Here is a 12,183-nt window from a genome sequence, read left to right on the forward strand (position 1 = left end):
AAAACAAAACACACTTATATTTTGCAATCTTATTTCCTTCAAAATCATCGTAAAAATAATAAAATAGCGATCTTGCCCCAATGTTTCGTCACGATAACGTTACCAGTTTCAACCCGACTCACCACTCCGCACAAGAAATCGTTTCGCTAATCACGGTGGATGAATTAGTCCAAAACTCGTGAGCAAGGGTGAAAAAATCGCGACTCGTTGAAGAGAAAAACGAAACGATCTCCAGCGGTTGAATAGCACGATCGACACTCCTTGAATGAAACATGTTTATTAAACACACACAAACCATCGAGCCATCGAATGCGGCTCGTGTTTACGACCCACGCAAAAAAAAAAAAATAAATAAATTACGACCACCGCACAGTAGGCCAACATTAAACATGCGAGAGAAGGTGAACACCAGCGGCGACAATAACGATGCTGCCGTATCTCGTCTTACCTTTCCGAGTTGCAAGTAGTCACAGCCCGTGGTCAGCCTGCAACGAACGTTGAGTCACGCGTGGGAAAGCGGCGCAGTGATCCTGACAAACGGAACTGTAACAGGGAACACGTGGTAGGTGTTATCTCACTACCGAAAGGCGCGCGTGACGCGGAGCTTTTTCTCGGCTAAACTTCACGGCACTCCGAGCAAGCTTCGAAAGCTCGGCCTGGGCTCTCCACCGAGTTTGGAGTCCCGATTCAAAGCTCGACGTTAGACGCGAGGTGGTGACACTTTGTTGACACTTGTTAGGCGGCGCGTTACATTAATCGCGAGAGAGTTGGAGAGCGAGAGAGAGTTAAAGAGAGAGAGAGAGAGGGGAGACGGATACCGCACCGCACGAAGTACGAACAGACCGAGCTGTCGCAGATGACTGCGACCGAGGGCTCGCCGGGAGCCGAGCAAAAGCTCGCATAGCCCGCCGAACGCGTAGGCGCGCGCCGCGACGCGCAATCAAACTCATCGTAAGAGCCAGAGCGGCTGGGTTACCACGTTTTGCATTGGCAATGGTCGCGCAGCCTGATCTGACCCCGTGCACCCGCTGGCAACACAGTTTCTCGACCTTTTTTTTCCAGGCCTCGGTGCGCGAAGTGGTCGTTTCAGAGAATTGAAATACAGTCGGAACGGAGGATTAAAGTGGCATTCCGTATATTGGGTTGCTAAAAGGGTCGAATTTCGTGCGGAGCGAGGGGTTTTGAAGGGCAACAAAAAAACGAAAAAAAAAAAAAAAAATAAAATACAACATATTTTCTCCAACTTTTCAAAAATATAAGAAAATAACTATTTTATTCAAATTTTTGAACGTGTGAAAGAAGAAAGAATTATTTGAACGACATTTTGTAAAATTATCTTACGAACATTTTGAAAATTCAGCTGTTCGGAACTGGTCTTCGGTGAAACAAGTATCCATTATAGCTTTGTATGAAATCAAGAAATCAAAATTTTTCGTTTAGTAGACGATTATAGCTTGTCCTTGAACGAAGGATTTTGAAACAAAAATGTAATTTGAAGTTTTGATCGAGTTGTATGCAAAACAGTACGATTTTCGGTAAAATCTAGACCATGTATTGCCCTGTAAAATAAGTTGTGATCACAAAAAAAGAATCCTTCGTTCAAGGACAAGCTATAATCGTCTACTAAAAGAAAAATTTTGATTTCTTAATTTCAAATAAAGGTATCACGAGGTATCCTGTCTACCGGGAAGATATCTACGTCTATGAAAATTTTATAAAATATTTTCTTTTACATGCTTAAAGTTTGAATGAAGTGACTTTTTTAATTATGTTGAAAAAAAAAAAAAAAAATTAAATAGAGAAAACATGTTTCCTTTTTGCCCTTCAGAACCCGTGTAACCGCTTAATTACATTCGAATTCCGGTGCTCACCCTCGACAAATTTTTCAAAATCCCTTGAATTTTTCTAAAATTCTTTGAAATCTTCTGAAAATACACAAACTCTTTCGAAATAATTTTAAACTGCACGAAGTTTCGTAATACGAAGCCACGTAAGATTTTTAAATTCTAAGAAAATCGTTGAATTTATATTGTTGAATTGTCGTTAGAAATTGTCTCAAATCCTTTAAAAATATATGAGGTATTCCACCACAAACCAGCCTACGTCTCACCGAATCCTTGAGTGATTTTATTTATACTTGAGTAGGGTGTAGAGTGTACAAATAAATCATCTTTGACCGAGTTTAAAATTCTTTGGATCACGGGTTTGATTTTCCCTGCTCAAAAAAATACGATAACACCCTAATTGATTGTATTAAATTTTTCTCGTGAATTCTTTGTTGAAAAATAAAAATTTTGGGACCAAGATGGTAGTGGGCAAGTTTTTGATTTAGAAGTTACAGGCGAACCAAGTAATTGAAAACAGACAGAAAACGAATAGAACATAAATTTGTATTTTTCAAATCTACATTTAATTCGATTTTTCTCACTTTTCAATTACTCGTTTCGCCTGTAGCTTTTACACCAAAAGCCTGCCGACTTCCATTTGATCTCATAATTTTTTTTTTTTTTCAATCAGAAATGCACGAGAAACACTTGAAGCCAATCGTTTGGAGTTATTTATTATAAAATTGTGTTTTCGTGACTTTGGGAGCAGTAAAGTGGTTCAAAAAATCTATAACTCGGTAAAAGATGATTTTTTGTACACTCTACATCATGCTGAAAAGAGAATAAAGTCGCCGATGGCGAAGGTCAGGACGTGAGTCGGTTTCGGGTGGAATGCCTCACATACAAACATTTTTTCTGAACCTTTGTTGTCCAATACCGTTTCTTATTGATCATGGAAGGATACCGTTTTGAAATTGATATTGAGGATTCAACGCTGAAGCATATTACTCATTTTAAGCTTTTAAGAACGTTGTATCAAAAAAAGAATGGTGTAGGAAAAAAAAAAAGAACGGACGAAGAAATAAAGAAAGGCATAAATATTGAAGAAAAATATGAATAGATTTTGGTTAAAATGATGAAAGTTTATGCGAATGTTATTACATTAAGAGAAAATATCACGATTATTTTATAATACAGTCAGCCAACGTTTCAAGTAATTGATTATACGATATCCTATAGTATTCGGGTACTTGCAACTTTGGCAATATCGCGGTACACATTTGGTTCGCAATTTTCCGGTGCAGTAGCTGCGGTTCCGTGATAGATAATAACTCAACTAGTGCTTCGTTTCATAATAGATAGGTATTGTTTTTCTGATTTATTTTCCGAGTATGTAATATAAACAAGTAGTAAAAGTTGACTAAAAATATTGATAGTAACCAGAACGAATAATAACTCTTTTCAAACTAACAATTCCCGATTGTTGATGTGAAAACTCTCATGTTTTCGAATATAATAGTTATTTTAACACAGACATCCATGAAGTACTCGATAAGAATACGATTTTCAATTTTAAAAAACGCAGTGAAAACAACTTTTTTTTTATATCAATTGCAAATAAAAATAAAAATGATTTATAATGTATGACTACGATACTTTTATGAAGTATGGATGCGACGTAGAAAACAATTCAAGATATCGATGATCACTTCAACGATGGATAACGGATTAACGAAAGAGATTACAAGTTGCACAAGAAGTTGAGAAATCAAAGTTAGTAATTATTATCGTGAACAAAAGTATAACATCGATTGATAATGCAGTTCTGTGAAGTCCGGAACTTTGCTAATCCTTAGAATTCTTAAACCATTTATGTTATCTCTAACTCTCATGCCTTAAATTTGAGTAGAAAACTACCATCAATTCGAATACCAGGGTTTTAAATTATATTGAAATTGTATAAAATGACCTACGGATGAATTTGGTATGAATTTATGAAAAATTCAAACTGATAAATGAAGATTGAAGAAAATTAAGTCTAATTGTAAGAATCAAGAAGTAGAAGATCAAGTGTTTAAGAAAGTATTTTTATGGGGATGCATCAGTGAAACTGCATGACTCTTCGATTTACTTGAAACTTAAACTCGTAATGAATCTTCCTAAAAGAATTCGATTGAAATAACATCAAAAAATGGTGTTTATCAAAAAGCTCCCCGCAGCACTACACTTGTCGTAAAAATTTGGTAAAATTTTCTATTTGTCAAAGAAGCGCAAGGAACAAAAGTTGCTGCGGAAATTGCGATTCAATAATTTACCACCTAATTGTGTCAATAATTCGCGATTGACAATTTTCACACAAATTTTTATGAATTGAAATGAATATTGAATCGCGAATTATTGGCACATTTTTTTGAAACTTTATTGACAAAAATTGTACTGCTAGCAACTTCACCAAAAAGAAAAAAAAAAAAGAAAAACCTACTTCTTCACTTCAGTTTGAACAATATCTGGACACGTATGGCACATTGATTGAAGCAAAGTGAAGACCACTTGTTCTATGAAGCTTCGTTATGAGTTTAAACTTCGAGCAAATTAAAAGATCATAAAGTTTCGATCACGTATCTCCTTAAGGGTCGCCTAAAAACGATCGTGAGTCAATCGTGGTCACGCCGACGCGTTACAGAGATGTTAATGTGTTGTTTCTGATAGAGGTGGTGGTTCTTGAAATGGTACACGTATAATATGATTCATGTTCATGGTTCTAATTTATTTCTGCGCAAGGCGATGGTGTTAGTGAACTCTGCATTAGTTCAGTGAACTCCGTGCACTGTGATATGTGCACATGGATGTGTGTATGTTGATAGATAGTTCTTGCGGCAGTTGGAACATTGGAACTCAAACCAACGTTGTACGGATGTGTCGATAAGGATGTGCAAAATTGAAGAGATTCACGAGGATCCGCTTACTGCGGGCAAAAAAGGATAATTCACCGAAACGTGGCTTTCAGTGCTGTCGTTGTAACGCCGAGGTCCTTCATTTTCATCAAAAGGTAGCTTTTTCATTAGTGAGTTCCCGATTCGCCATCAACGCGAACCTGTTCAAGTATTGAACCGGGTCCATTGTTATAACAAAGCTCAATTGATACCCTACCAACCATACGTATAATTGATTTTAAATTTGGACAATTCGTTCAATAATAAGTTCGTAATAATCACATTGTACAGCGTCATATTTGAACATAGATGAAAAAACGATAATTCGGAAAATCATGAAATGAAACATGCATTGCAAATGTAAAACCAATAACGGATTCGGTGTCGCTTTGAAATAATATCACAGCGTTTTGTCTCGTGTTAACATTTACGATTAGCTGGCAGCTTGGGCTCATTCGTGATTTAAGGGTTTTCAATCGAGATTGTCGTGACTTGACAGATTGAAAATATGACTTGTATATTACTACCTTAAAATTACAAAATTGTTGCTGCGACCTTCTTTATCTTGCAAAACACACTTGAGTGAATAGCCAAAAAAATTCAAGTGAAAATGTAGAATTGCTTCGTTACAAGCAAGCAATTTTTGGCTGGGGTCATCAACAACCACTGGTTAACAGTTTACATTCCTGAGTGAAGCTGCACTGAGAGAAAGTTTTAGTTCCGGTTACCGCTCAGTCTTTAACTATTTTCATTTTTTACCACAATCGAAAAATATAGTTCTAGGTATAAAATTAAAATTAGTTTTCTAGCTGTTACCGGAAAGTCTAGTATCCGTTACTATTCCTTCTCATTACGATCACTGTTACTATATATTCTTGTAACTGTTGCGAAAATTTAACGTTTGTACAACGATAAATTGACGTTAAAACTTTATTTAACTAAAAAAGTAAAGCAAACCTCACAAATTGATTTTGCGTTGCAATTACCAAAAAAGGATCGGCAATAGCGCAAAATGGTTACGCGTACCTCGTTTTTCGTAATTTTAAAAATATTCAAACAGTTTTTTTATCGATACCTGTTACACTGAAGTTTTTTAGTTACTGTAAGAAATGAAATTTTTCTCACCATTACAATCCATGTGAAATGGTGATCAGTGAACCGTATGTCACGGGATAGACTCGCTTTCGGTTTGACACCTTATCTATTGCCTCACACATAGCCGATTATTGAAAATACCACGCGACGTCTAATCGTACATTCCTTAGAAGCCTTGGCCAGGAATTTTAACAGATACAACGAAAGGGAAAAGATTACAAGTGGAATGAGAATAAAGAAATTGAATGCATCCTGTGACTATCCATGAGCCACTCACCTCTCGATATACGTAAAGATTTGGAGCACGGAAGGTTATTCCTGAAAATTAATGACAAGGCATTATTAGAGCTGAAGAGTAATTGACGTGGCATTTAGCAGAGTTTGTCTCTTGATCCAAGATTCGTGAAATGAATGAAAATTATGATGAATCGTACGAACCAGCAACGATGCTTCGACTGAAGTTGCTCAATTGACTTGATTGTGAGTCTCATTTTCTGAGTGATTTCCGAAATTTACTTGGAAATTAACCACTTTCGAATGTCAAATATCACATTTTTCAAACTAACATTAAAGATCTCATCGCGTTGCATCTTTACAATACCTATATTTGCAAGCTTCGGAATGTACAATATTTATTTAGGTGAGATTTAAACATTTTCACGGAATGAGAACTTCAAAGGACCTGTACCTGAAGTTTGTTTAATACGCGTTCTTCTAAATTTATATTATCGCCCCACTATTCCTGCAGTCATCACTGACGCATAGTCGCACTTCGTCGAGTGTGCATAATGAGGTAATTGATTTCCGGCCTTCGATCTAAAAGCGAGTTGGGTACAAAAATTCGAAAGATTAAAAAGTCAACGGGACTCGAAATCTCGAAAGTCAAATTATCGAAAGTTAAAAAAGTAGAAAGACCATAAATACGAAAAGTTGTCTTGTAGAAAATTAAAAATTGAGAACGCAAAAATGTATAAATAAATTTGTACCCAATTTTTTTTTTTTTTTCTTAAGAATAGGCAAGATTACGAAGGGAAAAATATTGAATTGCGAAAGTACCGAACGGTCAAAAAGTTGCCTTGTGAAATGTCAGACTCGTGCCCTTTTCGAATTCGTTTTTTTTTTCTCTGATGACACAGATAATCTTGATAAAATTACCATCGAGTTGACGAATTTTATGAATCCCAAATTTTCTGGAGATTCGGTATTTCGTCCGTTCGGAATTCTGGTCCTTCGGCATTTTGCGGATCAAAATTTCGCCCCATCAGAACTTCGATTTTCAACGAATAATTTTTTTGGAATATTGGCTGGTCGAAGTATTAGCAGCTCACAATTTTTAATTTTGGAACTTTCATTCTTCTATGTATTCACAGTCTATGTTTTATTCATTCGGAATGCAGACTGTAATTAAATTACTTGTTGGGATAAAAGAGAGCTTGATTAAATGAACTTTTGGGAAAACAGTTATTCCACTGGATAATTTATCGAAAATCCCAATTTCGTTACACTCATCATTCCTTATTTTAAAATTCCTATCTCAAAAACTTCGGGTTTTCGACCAGCCCACTTTTTGATCTTTCAGGATTTTTACCCCCATCTGCAATGGTTCCTTGGATCAACCGGTTATCTCCAAGAATTTGAATCCGGGAGTAAATCAAGTATGTCACAGGCCATTTGATTTTTGAAATTCCGTGAATTACCAGAGGCTTCAGTGACGCTTATAGACACGCTTTGCGCACATAACGATTGTGAAGTTGCACTAATTGGTTGTGATTAATTACCCACGTCACTATCGGGTCAATTAGCGTAATGTACACTGATTATAGGACATGTCGTTACAGTTTAAACCGTGCGCTACATCGCAGCATCATCGTACGGACAATGTTTCAACGAGTCAATACAAATCATCGCACGATAAAAGGTGTGAGTTATCATCGTAAGCTGAGAAAACTACACTGAGAGAAATTTTTAGTTCCGTTTACCGCTCAGTCCTTAACTATTTTCATTTTTTACCACAATCGAAAAATATAGTTGTAGGTGTAAAATGAACATTAGTTTTTTAGCTGTTACCGGAAAGTCTGGTATCCGTTACTATTCTTTCTCATTACGATCACTGTTACTATATTTTCTTGTAACTGTTGCGAAAATTTAATGCTCACTAATTTAACCTCACAAACTGATTTTGCGTTGCAATTGCCAAAAAAGGATCGACAATAGTGCAAAATGATTACGCGTACCTCGTTTTTCGTAACTCCAACAATATTCAAACAGTTTTTTTTCGATACCTGTTATACTCAATTTTTCTAGTTACTACAACAAATGAAATTTTTCTCAACGTAACGGGAAAAGTTGAGAGTTGCAAAGATTTTTGGTGCCATATCAATACAGCTCGCAGAGCGTACTTTTGCTTGTACAGAAAACTTTAATTCTGTCGAGTTAACAAGTTTAACCCCTTTCAAGTTTTCGTTTCCTCATCAACCTCCGATCTTGAGGGGGGCTTTTGCTGATAATCCAAACTTCTGAAATTCTTGCTCGAACCAGGACAGTACTTCTCGTACAGGATATGTTCGCACAGTCTCCGGAAGGAATGTAAAACTTGGGATTATCTACATTGAACAAAATTCTTCAACTAACGTACCGCAGAAATTTCTATTGATTCGACTGTAATTGTTAACGAGACAAAATCTTTGGGCTCGTACTTTGACGACTCTATTTATCATACAAGGGTTTCAATATACGTATACAGTATTACAGTATTACATAGTTGATTTTCGAAGTAACGTGGTGTTCTTTTTATCCCACTCTACAAGGTTCAAATTATTTTCTCAGTATTTAAAGCTCCATAGAAAATTCGCAACAGCTGCAGTTTACTTTATATCTGCACGTCTCCTGCTCAATAACAATGAAATACGTCCAATTACTGCATTAGCTAATATTTTTTTAAATTTACTTAATACCCATTCGTTGTATGAAAGACGGCACTTTGCATATTTAATTTTTTGGCTTATAACACATTTAATCTGGACGGATCATATTCTATAATCTATGTCTCCATGTAAGATACTTAAATATGAGCTGCAAATCATTTTTCTTTTTTATATTTTTCAACGAGACGGTGATTATTGCTATGCTACAGCAAGCCGAACGAATAACATCAAAAATCATCGTCAGTTATTCGTAAAATGTACTCTCTACAGGGAAATTGAAATAACGAAGAAGAACCTTTTTAAAAGCATATTTACTAAAGATGAAATTAAAATTTCCTCAATAAAGTCGAGGTATTTCCTAGATTCATGCAATTTCTTTAGATCGTTTCATCTCAAAGTCGGATTTGGGGATATTCCTTGTCAGAACGAAAAAACTAACAGAAAATTACTGCAATCGAATACCGAAAGATAATAGAGTCGTTTAAAGTGGATAACCTGTCCGGATGGAGTGCGACGAACAATTTAAACACGATATTCAGACTGTCGTATTCGAATTAAGTATGGTAATAATTATCATGTTTAATTTACGCAAGGAGCGTTTAATAAATGCACAGCTTGCGATTACCATTCTGAGCTGTGTCTTCAGCAATTTAGCTGCGTTTATTTATGCAAGAAAGTTTTCAAAAGTAAAGACGAAGCAGCCAATGCGAGTCGGCAAACCCTGGAATACTATAGTAATGGAAACAGCGTTTTGGCACAATATTTTTGAATCAGGCAATTTTCGTGTATCACGCAAATATCGTAACACGTGCTTCGTTTATTCGTTTTTTACGAATGAAAAGTTCAGAATAGTTGAGTAAAACAAACTTTGCGCATTCGCCAATTTCCGCAAAAAAAAAAAAAAAAAACACATCCAAGCTCGTTCGGTAATGACGGCGAAGAAAAAAAAGATTCGCTAGATGCTCGGCATGGATACTTGCAAAGCAATGAATCGATTATGCTAATCGACTTATCGTGTATCAAGCAAGAATATCTACGGCGGTGCGGGCTGCAAAGAAGTTGAGCTTTTTTGCTTCTATTCGACGAGGCTATACGTTGAACTTTTTTCACCGTTAATCGTAACTGCTAAAAGATGATCCCTGCTTTGAATTGTTTTTTTTTCACTTTTAATTTACATTTTGCCCAAGGGACTCAACTGGAAAAAGAACTATTCGCATGATGCACAACATCTTGATTCGATCAAGTTTTTCCGCTGTGCGAAACTCGCACATTTTTACTTAAAATTCGAGTACTTGTTGTATCTACGATGCAACAATCTCAGTGTCTTTATCGTATAATTCATACAAATTCCCTGTGATTTTCTTACCGGTTTGTAAACGAGCAAAGTTCTTCGGCTCAATTCAAAGACATTAGTCAATGTCGAGCTTGTAAATGATGAAATGAACGTTCGTCAATTTTCATTTGAGCTTCGGTACGTAAAGTGATTATACTAGATTATGTTATAAGGGAATAAAGACGAAGATTATTCCCGCAAAATGCGTTAAAAGGGAATAATATGCCACTTTCGTCCCACTTTTCAGGCAAAAAAGTTAACATTACAGTCGAGTCGGGAATAGAATTTAAAAAAATATAGAACGATCAAGAAATACGAGAGCCATAATTTCGAATTTTTGTAAAGCGAAAATCAGATTTGTAGAATTAAAAAATGAAGAAACTCGAAGTGTAAAGAAGTAGAAAAATAGAAATATCAGAATATAGGATGACAAAATGTAGAATCGTCGTAACTTGTCTGAATAATATAATACTTAGAATCATATGCAGATTTTGCCGTTCTATGTTTCGACCTTTTTATATTTTGTCCTTCTGTACTTCGATCTACCGTATTTTCAATTTTCTGTGCTTGAATTTTCGACATTTTTATAATTCTACGAACTGGATTTTCGCGTCTTTGAAAATTCGATATTTTTGTACCGCTATCAATCGGCTATTCCGGTTTTCTACCACCACTCTAAGGTGTGTATGTAGGCACATCTACAGATATAATGTGCTGTGTTGAGCCGCGTGGTATCGCAAGTACTTGAGTATCAATTAAATTTCCCCGATGCTGCTTGTCAGTCTGTTGGGAAATGCTAAAATGGAATCGTAATATCGTACATACTCGCTGGCGGTCGAATTCGATCAGAACCGAAGCAAAAACTCTGTGCAAAGGTTTTCAGGGTCGCTGATTACGAATCTGAAATCAGATATTGAAAATTCAAAATGGCGAATCTAATCAGCGATCCCGAAAACCTCTCAATAGAGTTTTTCGACCGGATTTGATTGAGTTTGACATTTTCGTCCGCCATATTGGATCCGCTACATTGAATTCTCAGAATCTGATTTCAGATTCGTAATCAAATTCGTACAAAAGTTGGCTCAGCGCAATAATGTGTTACCCAAAGGGTTGAAGTTGATAAATCGGTATAACGCAGAATCAGTAAGACGGTTGAACTATTTCCGGAATTATAACCTTGTTCTAAAATTCAGTGATACAAAAAAAGATATATGTTCTGTGCATTGATTGATTGCCGAAAGCTGGCGACAGTTTTAGAGAAATAAGAAAATCTACATTTGTATTCCCAACATCTACATGAAAATTTATATGTGGAAACAAATTCCACCACCCACCTACCACCGGACAATCCAAAAGATAATCCACTTGTAATTAATCTTGACAACGAACGAGATGAAGCAAAATTTTGCAGAAAAAATTATTTCCGAATGCTCGAGGTAAAAACTATTTGACAAAATGAAATTGATTACTTATTCATATCACAAGCCGGAGCAAAAGTGAGGCAGGTAACAAAAATTGAGTGAGATTTTATTTTCACAGCTCAGAAGTGGGAATACTTTTTTTTTACTATTACAGTCAAGTAGGTAGTAAAAAATTTACATTCGAATAACGATCTTCGTCCCGATCACCCCTATACCTTCAGATTCCGGCACAATTGTGAGATTCGATTCCGTTTTCTTCGTTGCTAAACGATTACGTACAGATTATAGTAATACTTTGAAGTAGCCGGAGTCACACGGGTTAAATTTCACCTGGTGATGCAGGATTAATTTCCTGGTGTTTGCGAGGGCGTGAAAATGAAGTTGCAGTGTGCAGCGTGGCGGATGTCTCGGAAATCGATACTAACTCGAATTACTTCCCATTTATATCTCTGAGGTCGCTGTTAGTGGAAGCCACCTATTCACACTTGGATCGAGTCGTTACTTTAATTCGAACAAAGATAAAACCATCGATACTGATCTGTCCGAAAATTTCACGCGTTTTAAACGAAAGTTTTATCTTCACGTGCCTGAGGCTTGGTAAAAAAAAATTGTCAAACAGCTGATGTTGGAGTATTATTGTCACGAAAAGAT

General features: G+C 36.1%; 1 protein-coding gene across 4 annotated transcripts in view; it reads right to left on the bottom strand.

Annotated features, from left to right (window-relative positions):
* The window catches only part of LOC124296725 (prolyl 4-hydroxylase subunit alpha-1), a 141,545-nt gene that overhangs the window by 79,077 nt on the left and 50,285 nt on the right, over positions 1–12,183 (bottom strand). Inside the window, exon 1 of one of the 4 annotated variants that reach the window (XM_046747026.1) lies at positions 449–869. The exons of the other annotated variants lie outside the window; for them this stretch is intronic. The gene's annotated coding sequence lies outside the window, so the exon portion shown is untranslated. Of the gene's footprint in view, positions 1–448; positions 870–12,183 lie in introns of those variants that run through there. 4 annotated transcript variants of the gene reach the window in all.

This window comes from Neodiprion virginianus, chromosome 1, assembly GCF_021901495.1.
Source record: "Neodiprion virginianus isolate iyNeoVirg1 chromosome 1, iyNeoVirg1.1, whole genome shotgun sequence".
NCBI lineage: Eukaryota > Metazoa > Arthropoda > Insecta > Hymenoptera > Diprionidae > Neodiprion > Neodiprion virginianus.